This window comes from Schistocerca piceifrons, chromosome 5 (genome assembly GCF_021461385.2).
Source record: "Schistocerca piceifrons isolate TAMUIC-IGC-003096 chromosome 5, iqSchPice1.1, whole genome shotgun sequence".
Lineage (NCBI taxonomy): Eukaryota > Metazoa > Arthropoda > Insecta > Orthoptera > Acrididae > Schistocerca > Schistocerca piceifrons.
In genome coordinates, this window is record NC_060142.1 from 626192344 (window position 1) to 626205027 (window position 12684).

The following is a 12684-nucleotide window of genomic DNA, read 5'->3' on the forward strand; positions in this document are numbered from 1 at the left end:
CTTCAATAAATATAATAGTTTGTTTAAGAAAAGCTTATTTTTACTGACAAATGACCATGTTGTAAATTTTACAACGCGCGCCAGCTCATGTCACAGTAGTAGATGCGCCTGCCAGAGGGTTAATATTCTTAACATCTCAACATGTGATATCAGGTTACTCCAATATCTTGTCTTGTTTAAGCATTTTTCGAATTATTTTCGCAACCCACTTTTTTTTTTTTGCACTGAAAAGTTGCAGGTCAAAGACCTCCATTCGAAAGCTCTCTTACATAACCTAAGACCAGTATGTCTCTAGAAAGGCTTGTTCGTTTATGCGACAATTGTCAGCTTCCTCCGCTGTCCATTAACAGACATCACCCTGACTCCATCCTACAACGAACTGGATTTTTTGTTATCAGGACCAATGTGGAGGTTATATGTTCCTAAATGCTTGCACAAATGCCACTGGGTGTGTCCTTTTCGATTCTTGCGACATGGTCGGAAATTGTCTGTGTTTGAGCAAACCTTCATCAGTAAGGACTGACGAGATTCCTTGTGCTATTTCATCTGACTGAGATGTCATTCTCTGCCTCTTTGTTGACGGTATGGCAGTGTTCGACAACGCTGGCACATTCACGTAATTATTTGTAAATTGTTCCGGTTCGCCTTTATCATACTGTGATCGCAGCGAAACTGTGTTCCCGCGATTATTTTCTGTGGCTGACTGAACCTGGTCTGTAGCTACAGATGGACCATTTGAAGTATTCTTTTCGCTTATTAGCTCAGAGCGAATTTTATCTTCGATCGTTTTCGTGTCATTGTCAATTTTAGCGTGCATTTTTGTTTCAAACTAACTAATTGTTTCCTCTACGGCGTCGACGTAAAGTCCTATGTTCCTGGATACACTTTTCTGTGAGAGTGATGTCACTGTCAATATCCCTTCATTGTATCTTTAGTTTACTTTCTTTACATTCTTCTTAAGTCCTTCGCATTCCTATGTCATAACCGTGTGACCCAGTATGAACTAGGGAAATGATACAAATTGCACAACAGAGTATTATTTTACCAAATAACACCTAATTCTCATAACTAGTGTGTGTGCTTGCCAGAAAAATGCATTGACACCTATATACGGTACACACATAATGTATTGAGGACATTATGGGATGACAAAGGGCAATAGTAAAACCACACCTTAACGTAATTTCCCAAATATGAGAAAAAGGGTATTGCAGGTAACCAGGAAATGCGTTGTATGTCAAATGGCTAAACACTCGGCTTAATGAACTGTGTCCAGTCATACCAACAAAACCCAGGGACCTCGTATCTGTTGACGCGGCTGGACCGTTTCCAACCGCCAGAGGAGATGCAAAATATGTAATTGCCTTATATTATGTATTTTCAAAACACTTAAAAATGTATGCTACCAAATCTCTTGCAGTGGGAACCACAATAAAGAGACTACTTGGAGATTTCCAGACTGAGATTCTCACTCTGCAGCAGAGTGCGCGCTGATATGAAACTTACTGGCAGATTAAAACTGTGTGCGCCTTTTTTTAAAAAATCTCATTTTTTGTTCGTTTTCGTTCGTTTCATCTGCTCGGGTCGGACGCCGCAAGACACCCAATTCAGTTCGTCGTTGATCCATTAACTCAGTTTTTTTTTTTTTTTTAATTACAGAGACCAGCTAAGTCTCTGACTGAACATGCTGAGCTAACGTGCTGACGTCATCCGAGCTACCCAAGTACGATTCACGCCCCGCCCTCTCAGCTGTACTTCTGCCAGTACCTCGTCTCCTACCTTCCAAACGTCATAGAAGTTCTCCTGTGAACTTTGCAGAACTAGCAGTCCTGGAAGAAAGAATATTGCCGAAACATGGCTTAGCCACATCCAAAACTTTCCTATAGACCCTTCTATATTTCCTATAGTATGGTTTTATTGCTGTATTTATTTTAGCATGTTTGCTTAGGTTTCTAAGGGTGGTTACTGATTTTTTTATCCCTTGTGTTACCCATGTGTTTGTCTTCTCACTGACTTTCATTCTTTTTAACAGGAATGCTACATCGTAGCAATATTTATAATCAGTGAGAAAACTGTCATACTTTTTGTCTGCATCATCAGTTTGTTCTATGTGCCACTGCACCCTTTTTAGCACACTATTAAATTCCCTTACATTGTTTGCATTAATAAGTCTTCTTTGTACATATTTTTCAGTGACTGTGTATTCCTTATTGTTCTCATTCCTTATCATCATTTTTAAAGCCATATGGTCAGAAAAGCCTGTATCTGTTACTTCAACACTGTACTCACAGCTTTGTTAGTTGGTAAATATCTGATCAAGTGTTGTTTCAGACCCATCCCCATATCTAGTAATTTCCTGAACTGTGGGTTGCATGTTGTATGTGTTAAACAGATTTAATAATTGTACCTTGCTCTTATTACTATTGTTAAAATTAATGTTAAAGTCACCAAGAACTATTGTGCATTTGACCTGCCTCTCAATTCATTTAAAAGATCATCTATATAATATAAGAATTGGGTAAAGTCACCTGATGGGGACCTATGGATGCAAGCAATGATAGTTTGACAGTCTGTAAGTTCGCAAATACAACATTCAAAATCTTTTTCTGTGCACTTCACCTTGCTAAGTTTCACCTCCTTAGATTTAACATTACTTCTAACAAATGTGCATACACTTCCACATTTGTAGGTTTCCCTGCAAACGCTATTTACTAAATCAAAGTCTGGTATATTTGCTACACAAATCTGAGTGTCCCAAAGCCAGTACTCACTGATACACAGCACAGATACCTCCTTAAGGTTACAGTTTAAAATTACTTCCAGCTCACACATTTTGTTGTCTAGTCCTTGTACATTCTGATACAGCAAAGTCAAGCCACCTAGATTTGGTGCACAGTTCACTTTAGTGTCCCCTTCAGGTTTGACCAAGTCTGACACATTTCTGGCTTGGTCAGCCTTATACGTTTCTCTGAACTGGTTCTGAGTTTTGAGACATATGTTCCTAATTGCTGATACCCCCCATGAACCATGGACCTTGCTGTTGGTCGGGAGGCTTGCGTAACTCAGCAATACAGATAGCCGTACCGCAGATGCAACCACAGCGGAGGGGTATCTGTTGAGAGGCCAGACAAACGTGTGGTTCCTGAAGAGGGGCAGCAGCCTTTTCAGTAGTTGCAGGGCCAACAGTCTGGCTGATTGACGAATCTGGCCTTGTAACACTAATTAAAACGACCTTGCTGTGCTGGTACTGCGATTGGCTGAAAGCAAGGAGAAACTACAGCCGTAATATTTCCTGAGGGCATGCAGCTTTACTGTATGGTCAAATGATGATGGCATCCTCTTGGGTAAGATATTCCGGAGATAAAATAGCCCCCATTTCGATCTCGAGGCAGGGACTACTCAAGATGATGTCGTTATCAGGAGAAATAATACTGATATTCTATGGATCGGAGCGTGGAATGTCAGATCCCTTAATCGGGCAGGTAGGTTAGAAAATTTAAAAAGGGAAATGGATAGGTTAAAGTTAGATATAGTGGGAATTAGTGAAATTCGGTGGCAGGAGGAACAAGACTTCTGGTCAGGTGACTACAGGGTTATAAACACAAAATCAAATAGGGGTAATGCAGGAGTAGGTTTAATAATGAATAGGAAAATAGGAATGCGGGTAAGCTACTACAAACAGCATAGTGAACGCATTATTGTGGCCAAGATAGATACGAAGCCCACGCCTACCATAGTAGTACAAGTTTACGTGCCAACTAGCTCTGCAGATGATGAAGAAATTGATGAAATGTATTATGAGAGAAAAGAAATTATTCAGATAGTGAAGGAAGACGAAAATTTAATAGTCATGGGTGACTGGAATTCGGTAGGAGTAAAAGGGAGAGAAGGAAACGTAGTAGGTGAATATGGATTGGGGCTAAGAAATGAAAGAGAAAACTGTCTGGTAGAATTTTGCATAGAGCACAACTTAATCATAGCTAACACTTGGTTCAAGAATCATAAAAGAAGGTTGTATACATGGAAGAAGCCTGGAGATACTAGAAGGTTTCAGATAGATTATATAATGGTTAGACAGAGATTTAGGAACCAGGTTTTAAATTGTAAGACATTTCCAGGGCAGATACGGACTCTGACCACAATCAATTGGTTATGAACTGTAGATTAAAACAGAAGAAACTGCAAAAAGGTGGGAATTTAAGGAGATGGGAATTGGATAAACTGACTAAACCAGAGGTTGTACGGAGTTTCAGGGAGATCATAAGGGAACAATTGACAGGAATGGGGGAAAGAAATACAGTAGAAGAACAATGGGTTGCTTTTAGGGATGAAGGAGTGAAGGCAGCAGAGGATCAAGTAGGTAAAAAGAAGAGGGCTAGTAGAAATTCTTGGGTAACAGAAGGGAGAGGGCTAGTAGAAATTCTTGGGTAACAGAAGAAATATTGAATTTAATTGATGAGAGGAGAAAATATAAAAATGCAGTAAATAAAGCAGGCAAAAAGAAATACAAACGTCTCAAAAATGAGATCGACAGGAAGTGCAAAATGGCTAAGCAGGGATGGCTAGAGGACAAATGTAAGGCTGCACAGGTTATCTCACTAGGGGTAAGATAGATACCGCCTACAGGAAAGTTAAAGAGACCTTTGGAGAAAAGAGAACCACTTGTATGAATACCAAGAGCTCAGATGGAAACCCAGTTTTAGCAAAGAAGGGAAAGCAGAAAGATGGAAGGAGTATATAGAGGGTCTATACAAGAGCGATGTACTTGAGGACAATATTATGGAAATGGAAGAGGATGTAGATGAAGAGGAAATGGGAGATATGATACTGCGTGAAGAGTTTGACAGAGCACTGAAATACCTAAGTCGAAACAAGGCCCCGGGAGTAGACAATATTCCATTAGAACTACTGACAGCCTTGGGAGAGCCAGTCCTGACAAAACTCTACCATCTGGTGAGCAAGATGTATGAGACAGGCGAAATACCCCTAGACTTCAAGAAGAATGTAATAATTCCAACCCCAAAGAAAGCAGGTGTTGACTGATGAGAAAATTACCGAACTATCAGTTTAATAAGTCACGGCTGCAAAATACTAAAACGAATTCTTTACAGACGAATGGAAAAACTAGTAGAAGCCGACCTCAGGGAAGATCAGTTTGGATTCCGCAACAATATCGGAACATGTGAGGCAATACTGACCGTACGACTTATCTTAGAAGAAAGATTAAGGAAAGGCAAACCTACGTTTCTAGCATTTGTAGACTTAGAGAAAGCTTTTGACAATGTTGACTGGAATACTCTCTTTCAAATCCTGAAGGTGGCAGGGGTGAAATACAGGGAGCAAAAGGCTATTAACAATTTGTACAGAAACCAGATGGCAGTTATAAGAGTCGAGGGACATGGAAGGGAAGCAGTGGTTGGGAAGGGAGTGAGACAGGGTTATAGCCTCTTCCCAATGTTATTCAATCTGTATATTGAGCAAGCAGTGAAGGAAACAAAAGAAAAATTCGGAGTAGGTATTAAAATCCATGGAGAAGAAATAAAAACTTTGAGGTTCGCCGATGACATTGTAATTCTGTCAGAGACAGCAAAGGACTTGGAAGAGGAGTTGAATTGAATGGATAGTGTCTTGAAAGGAGGGTATAAGATGAACATCAACAAAAGCGAAACGAGGATAATGGAATGTAGTCAAATTAAATCGGGTGACGCTGAGGGAATTGGATTAGGATATGAGACACTTAAAGTAGTAAAGGAGTTTTGCTATTTGGGGAGCAAAATAACTGATGATGGTCGAAGTAGAGAGGATATAAAATGTAGACTGGCAATGGCAAGGAAAGCGTTTCTGAAGAAGAGAAATTTGTTAACATCGAGTATAGATTTAAATGTCAGGAGGTCGTTTCTGAAAGTATTTGTATGGAGTGTAGCCATGTATGGAAGTGAAACATGGATGGCAAATAGTTTGGACAAGAAGAAAATAGAAGCTTTCGAAATGTGGTGCTACAGAATAATTTTGAAGATTAGATGGGTAGATCACATAACTAATGAGGAGGTACTGAATAGAATTGGGGAGAAGAGGAGTTTGTGGCACAACTTGGCAAGAAGAAGGGATCGGTTGGTAGGACATGTTCTGAGGCATCAAGGATCACCAATTTAGTATTGGAGAGCAGCGTGGAGGGTAAAAATCGTAGAGGGAGACCTAGAGATGAATACACTAAGCAGATTCAGAAGGGTGTAGGTTGCAGTAGGCACTGGGAGATGAAGAAGCTTGCACAGGATAGAGTAGCATGGAGAGCTGCATCAAACCAGTTTCAGGACTGAAGACGACCACGCACACATTTACCATGCTAAGTATTTTTTGGGCCAGCAGTGTCTTTCCTATTCCACTTAGGCCTTGACATGTCTTGTATGACAAGTTCTTGAGCAGTTACAATTGTCAGAGGGTTCATGGTTACAACTGAATCCTTAATATCTAAAAGCATTACATTTTTAAACTGTTTGCAAATTGTTTCAAAATATTTGTTAGCTTTGCTTATTTCTCTGTTTATACATGATGTTTCAATTAAATCGTAACGATGAGGTATTTTAAATAATATAACATTTGTGTTTGTTAACCTGCCCAGTGTAGCCTTCAGAGCTGTTGTTGCTGCAGCTGTTTCATTATGGTATACATCATTGGAACCACCTATAAGAACTGCAAAGTCACTCTTTGACAAATTACTGCAGTCTTCAGTGTTGGTGAGGCTCTGGTTGAATCTTGCTCCAGGTTTCACTATGCCTTCAATTTCAATGGTTTTTTTTTTGGGTTGTCATGGTCTTCGTTTTTGTAGCCATCCCTCTTTCATAACCATCAGAGTAGATTCTGATGTGTGTTGTTTTTTTCTCTTCGTATTCCTTGACTCTGTGCTCCATCTTGTTCTTTATCTGTTGCATTTGATACATTGTTTGTGTTATTCAGTTTCAAAACAGGCACCATCAAATCTGTGTTGCTGCAAGATTTTTTGCTGTGTTTCTTTTTCGATGATTTAAATACGTCTGCGCTTTTTGTGCCGCAGTCCATTTTTTTCTGCTTCATATGTTTGGCTTCAGATGTGATTTTGTGAACTTCATTATCTTCAGTTCCATTATAATCGAGTATTTTACATACCGGTACTTTAGGCCCAATAGTTTTCAACCTACAACCGTTACACTTCCAGTTTTTTATGATCTCCTGTCCCTTTAGTGAGGGATCTACCTTTCCTCATCGGAAATGAAATATGTTTCCTGGCAGATTCCAACTGTGTGCCAGGCTGAGACTCGAACTCTGGATCTTTGCCTTTCGCGCGCAAGTGCTCTACCAACCGCGAAAGGCAAAGGTCCGAGTTCGAGTCTCGGCCCGGCACACAGTTTTAATCTGCCAGGAAGCTTCATATCAGCGCACACTCCGCTGCGGAGTGAAAATCTCATTCTGGAAACTTCCCCCAGGCTGTGGCTAAGCCATGTCTCCGCAATATCCTTTCTTTCAGGAGTGCTAGTTCTGGAAGGTTCGGAGGAGAGCTTCTGTAAAGTTTGGAAGGTAGGAGACGAGGTACTGGCAGAAGTAAAGCTGTGAGGACGAGTCGTGAGTCGTGCTTGGGTAGCTCAGTTGGTAGAGCACTTGCCCGCGAAAGGCAAAGGTCCCGAGTTCGAGTCTCAGCCCGGCACACAGTTTTAATCTGCCAGGAAGTTTCATTCTGATTTAGCCTTCGAAAGGGCATGGTCGATTTCCTTTCCCATCCTTCCCTAATCCGAGCTTGTGCTCCGTCTGCAATGACCTTATTGTTGACGGGACGTTAAACACTACTCTCCCCCTTCACACTAACCCCCCCCCCCCTCGACCCCGCCCCCAAATGTGTCTTAAGGCAAAGACTGTGAAAGCTTTGAAGACGTCGGAATCGGCTAGTACGTCAAATTTTTAAATATAATTCGGAATATTCTCCAAGTGTTAGTGTTTTACACATGAATATGTTCTACACATCGCAGGCTCGTTCGTAATGAAGTTCTGTGATTATTACATCCGTTAGCAGACTTTTAACATTATCAACCAAAGGCAGATGATCTTCCAATAAAATCAGTTCACTGCTCACGCCCTAGTACGGAAAGATTACCTTGTGTTTAATAAGACTGAACCTCAGTCGTCCAGAAAATAGGTCCTCATCATACTGAGTTCTCTGGATTTTAAGTATGATGCAAATTTTTCAAGGAAGCGTATCCAGAAATTCAATGACTCAGTGAGCCTGAAATTTATTTTGCAGTGCCTTTCTTGGTGCATTATTCGAATGCGTTTTGTAAATGATTTGTATTTTCACATGTTTGATAGTAGAGTAGAAAGACGACCTTGATTTAGCTTAACTTCTTGTTCATTCTCGTCTACCATCGTTTTTTCACAAAGTTTCTTGACCATGAAATGACCGTTGTAATAGCGTAGATAGTGGAATACAATGAGCGCAGTGTAGTGAGCCCTGTAGTTCACATTGCAACCGGGATATTCTGCACCTTGGTACACGCCTATGAAATGACAATGATCTCGGAACTTGATATGGCCTACTTCAAAGGATTTCTTGCATATATGACAAATCTCTGCTGCAGAGCAAATCCCTGATTCTTCATCGGGGCTTAGTACCATCGCTTTATGTTGTAATAGAAAGGCATTCAGATTCTCAGCGAGTGCATAGAGCCGTTGAGTGGACTATTCCAAACACTGACTCTAAAGAATTCAGCTTTGGAACTTTCCTGGTTGTAGCTCCAGTGTACGTAATGAATCACAGTCAGCACAACAATTGCATCCATCGACTGGTTCCAGTATGCACTCCGCATTAGCGTAAATTGCGCAGTCAGTTTCATTTTGTCATTAAAATTTGTAAATTTTACGAACTAATTTTTGCCAGTAGGAAATATATTGGTAATCGCTTTGAACTGTGCGTAGTGAAGCACATGTGCATACAATGTTTCCTGGGAATGAAAATGATTCAGGAAGTGTTCACATACAAAATGAACTCACGCCGCACAGTAAGGATATAATGCACTAATCTCAACAAGATTTTTGTGTAACAGAAATTGCATATATCAGCATTATCAGCCTGCAGCTTTAATAGTTTTACGTGCTTGTCGTGACGGTATTTTTTAGTATGCAGTCGTACAACTCGGAATTCTTTGTCTTTCCTCCTGTCTTTCACAGGTGATCGGAATGCTGGATGCCATACACAGTTACAGACATGTCTACATTCTGTTTCTTGAACATATGTACATCTTTGAGCTCTGCAGGGAACAATATGTAGTCGAAGTTTAAATTGTTTGCATATAGAACATATTTAGACACACGTTCTGTATTCTCATCTACAGAATAGAATTGAGCATATAAAACAGGCATTATCCATTGACTTCGTATTTATTAATGCGCTTTTATTTGCTGTGACCTTTGGTAGTTTCATATATACTTATGCATAAAATAAAACCCTAATTTTTACTCACACTAATTCGCTGCTTAACTTTTTTCTTCAGTGCGTAGACAGAATCTCGAACTCGGAAAGATTACAGTTTTTTTTTCCAAAGATAGTTCTGTGACATTGATGGAATACCATTAACTGATGTCAGCAGACAATGATAGAGGTGCGTTCTTGCTATAAGACACATCTGCTTTTCCTGACCTGCCTTCAACAAGAGAAAGTCACAGACTAGAAAATAAACGATCTTAATAGGTAGGTTAATTTACTGAACTTTGGTCTCGATAATATTAAAACAAGCATCCATGAAGTGTCTAAGTTTCTTAAAGCCAAGCCTACTTTACCAACTTATATCCAGTTAAAGTCATATAATTTAATGCGTTTTGCTGCCGATTCACCTACTACAATAATATTACTATTAGGTTATTCAATGAGGTTAAACTTACTTACGTGGTCATATTCTTCCGCAGATTCTCCACCGCTGCCGCTGCTGCTTCTCCCTCTTCTTGCTGATTTTTTTCCAGCTGCTGGATCGGACTGCAGGATTCTTCGCTACTCGACTGGGAAGACTGCAGAGTCTGTAACATTGAATAAAACACTTGTCTGAGTTGCATTCGTAGAGGTGATACATGTATAAAAATGATAGATGGCGTTAGACGAAGAAGAATACTTACATTTTTCCTGCTTTGTCCTCTCCTCCTAATTGCTTTGCTCTCATTGCAGAGCTTTCCCTTCCAGCGGCTTCATAAGACTTCCAGGAAATGAGTCCGCTCTCAGACAGGGACTCAAATGATATTTGCAGCTCTGAGGATGCAACAGAAATGCTTCCCCACGTATTGATGCCCTGTTTTTTATACTATCTGTCTCCCTGCAGATAGTGCAGGGGATTCCCTGGGAAATTTTTTGCTGACTCAGAGCTTGTGCACAACAAAAACTCCTCAGATTCTGTAGACTTGAATGAGAAAAAGCATGTCTGACGTGCATTCACAGAAGCGAAGCGTGTATAACAAAGGGTAGACTGCATAAACGTACGAATACTTACAATTTTTTTTTATTTCCACCTCTGCTCTCTCAATTCCTAATGGATGCATGGTGTTGATGGTTCAGTTGATGAAAGAGAAATGCCTTCCAGGGGTTGAAGCTCTGCTTTTTATACCCTCCCACTCGTCTACTGGCAGGTCTGAGCATGTTCTTTCTTCTCTTCCTCTTCCCCCTCCTCATCGTCTCCTTGTTTTTCCTCCTCCTCCTCCTCCTCCTCCTGGTCCAATCGGTCTCAATGTGTTCGCCACCCATCCATCCTCCTCTCATTCCTGGACAGACTGGTCTCAGCTTGCTCTCTTTCACCGCCTCTGCTCGACTGAGCTAGCAAACTCCAACTTGACAGCAATAGTTTTGAACAAACTGCTCTACTACTACTACGACTACATGTGCAGGTAGAGTTCCAACAAGGATATATGATTCGGGGTAAGGGCGCAATTTCATCCACATATGTTGTCTATATTGCTCATCCAGCACAGGAGGTATAGTTTTAGATACATCTTCTGTATGTCAAGGGAACCGGCAGTTATCACGTGCCGCATGCAGGAAATTTAATAGATAGTTTACAGATGTGCTTTCAAAAATGTGACCACTCTGAAGACCTGACACCATGCATTTGTAACGTTACCAAAGGTGCTTTAAACGTTTTATAATATGGATAGTGTGTTTTAAACTTAAATAAAGAGAGAAAGAACGCTCCGGCATGGTACACACACACACACACACACACACACACACACACACACACACACACCACTGTAGTGACACCACATAGGATGAGTTGTGACAAGTGCCACTTTAGAAACTGGACTCGCACTGTAGCAGATCTTTCACACTGAGGCATAAGGCGATTCGAGCTCACATCTCCCGAAAACTGCCCCAAACTGGGTGATTACTCATCTCTACGACCTAACCCATACTCAAAAGTCAATAATATTTATATATTGTCCACATTAGATTCCAGTTGGAACATTTTCGCCCGGTACATCAGTATTGTGTGTTTAAGCTGTTTGGATGCGATTTATTGTTTATGCTGCATAGTCCATTAAGATTCTGGTTTTGAGCATGTCTCAACACTCACTGCTACTACTCCTGCTTTCAAGAGTTTCATTCGCCCTGCCAGAGGAGGCAAGATATTGATATGGGTAGTGGACAACGAATTAACTGCATCTGCAAAACCAGTCTAAATTACTAAATGGCTAAGAAGTTCATCAGTCACCCATCACACTTGCAGGATGCCTATCTGAAGATTTCCAAGGGGTAACGTATTGGGATATTGTAACTGTATGTTACTCTCAACACAGTCCATGCGTCCGTGGCAGCTGGAAAGCTGATTCCTACTATGGTTTGATTAACTGGCTGGCAAATTGCATACAGTACTATCAGATTAAATACTTGTTTGGCAGGGCGGCACTAGAACAGAAATTTGGTGACACAATAAGAAGTAACCAATAACTATTATTAAGAGTTATGATACAAACTACTTTACTTGTGGTAATAGTTGAATTCGTGGCAGTTGGCGTCGTATACATAATACACTCCTGGAAATTGAAATAAGAACACCGTGAATTCATTGTCCCAGGAAGGGGAAACTTTATTGACACATTCCTGGGGTCAGATACATCACATGATCACACTGACAGAACCACAGGCACATAGACACAGGCAACAGAGCATGCACAATGTCGGCACTAGTACAGTGTATATCCACCTTTCGCAGCAATGCAGGCTGCTATTCTCCCATGGAGACGATCGTAGAGATGCTGGATGTAGTCCTGTGGAACGGCTTGCCATGCCATTTCCACCTGGCGCCTCAGTTGGACCAGCGTTCGTGCTGGACGTGCAGACCGCGTGAGACGACGCTTCATCCAGTCCCAAACTTGCTCAATGGGGGACAGATCCGGAGATCTTGCTGGCCAGGGTAGTTGACTTACACCTTCTAGAGCACGTTGGGTGGCACGGGATACATGCGGACGTGCATTGTCCTGTTGGAACAGCAAGTTCCCTTGCCGGTCTAGGAATGGTAGAACGATGGGTTCGATGACGGTTTGGATGTACGGTGCACTATTCAGTGTCCCCTCGACGATCACCAGTGGTGTACGGCCAGTGTAGGAGATCGCTCCCCACACCATGATGCCGGGTGTTGGCCCTGTGTGCCTCGGTCGTATGCAGTCCTGATTGTGGCGCTC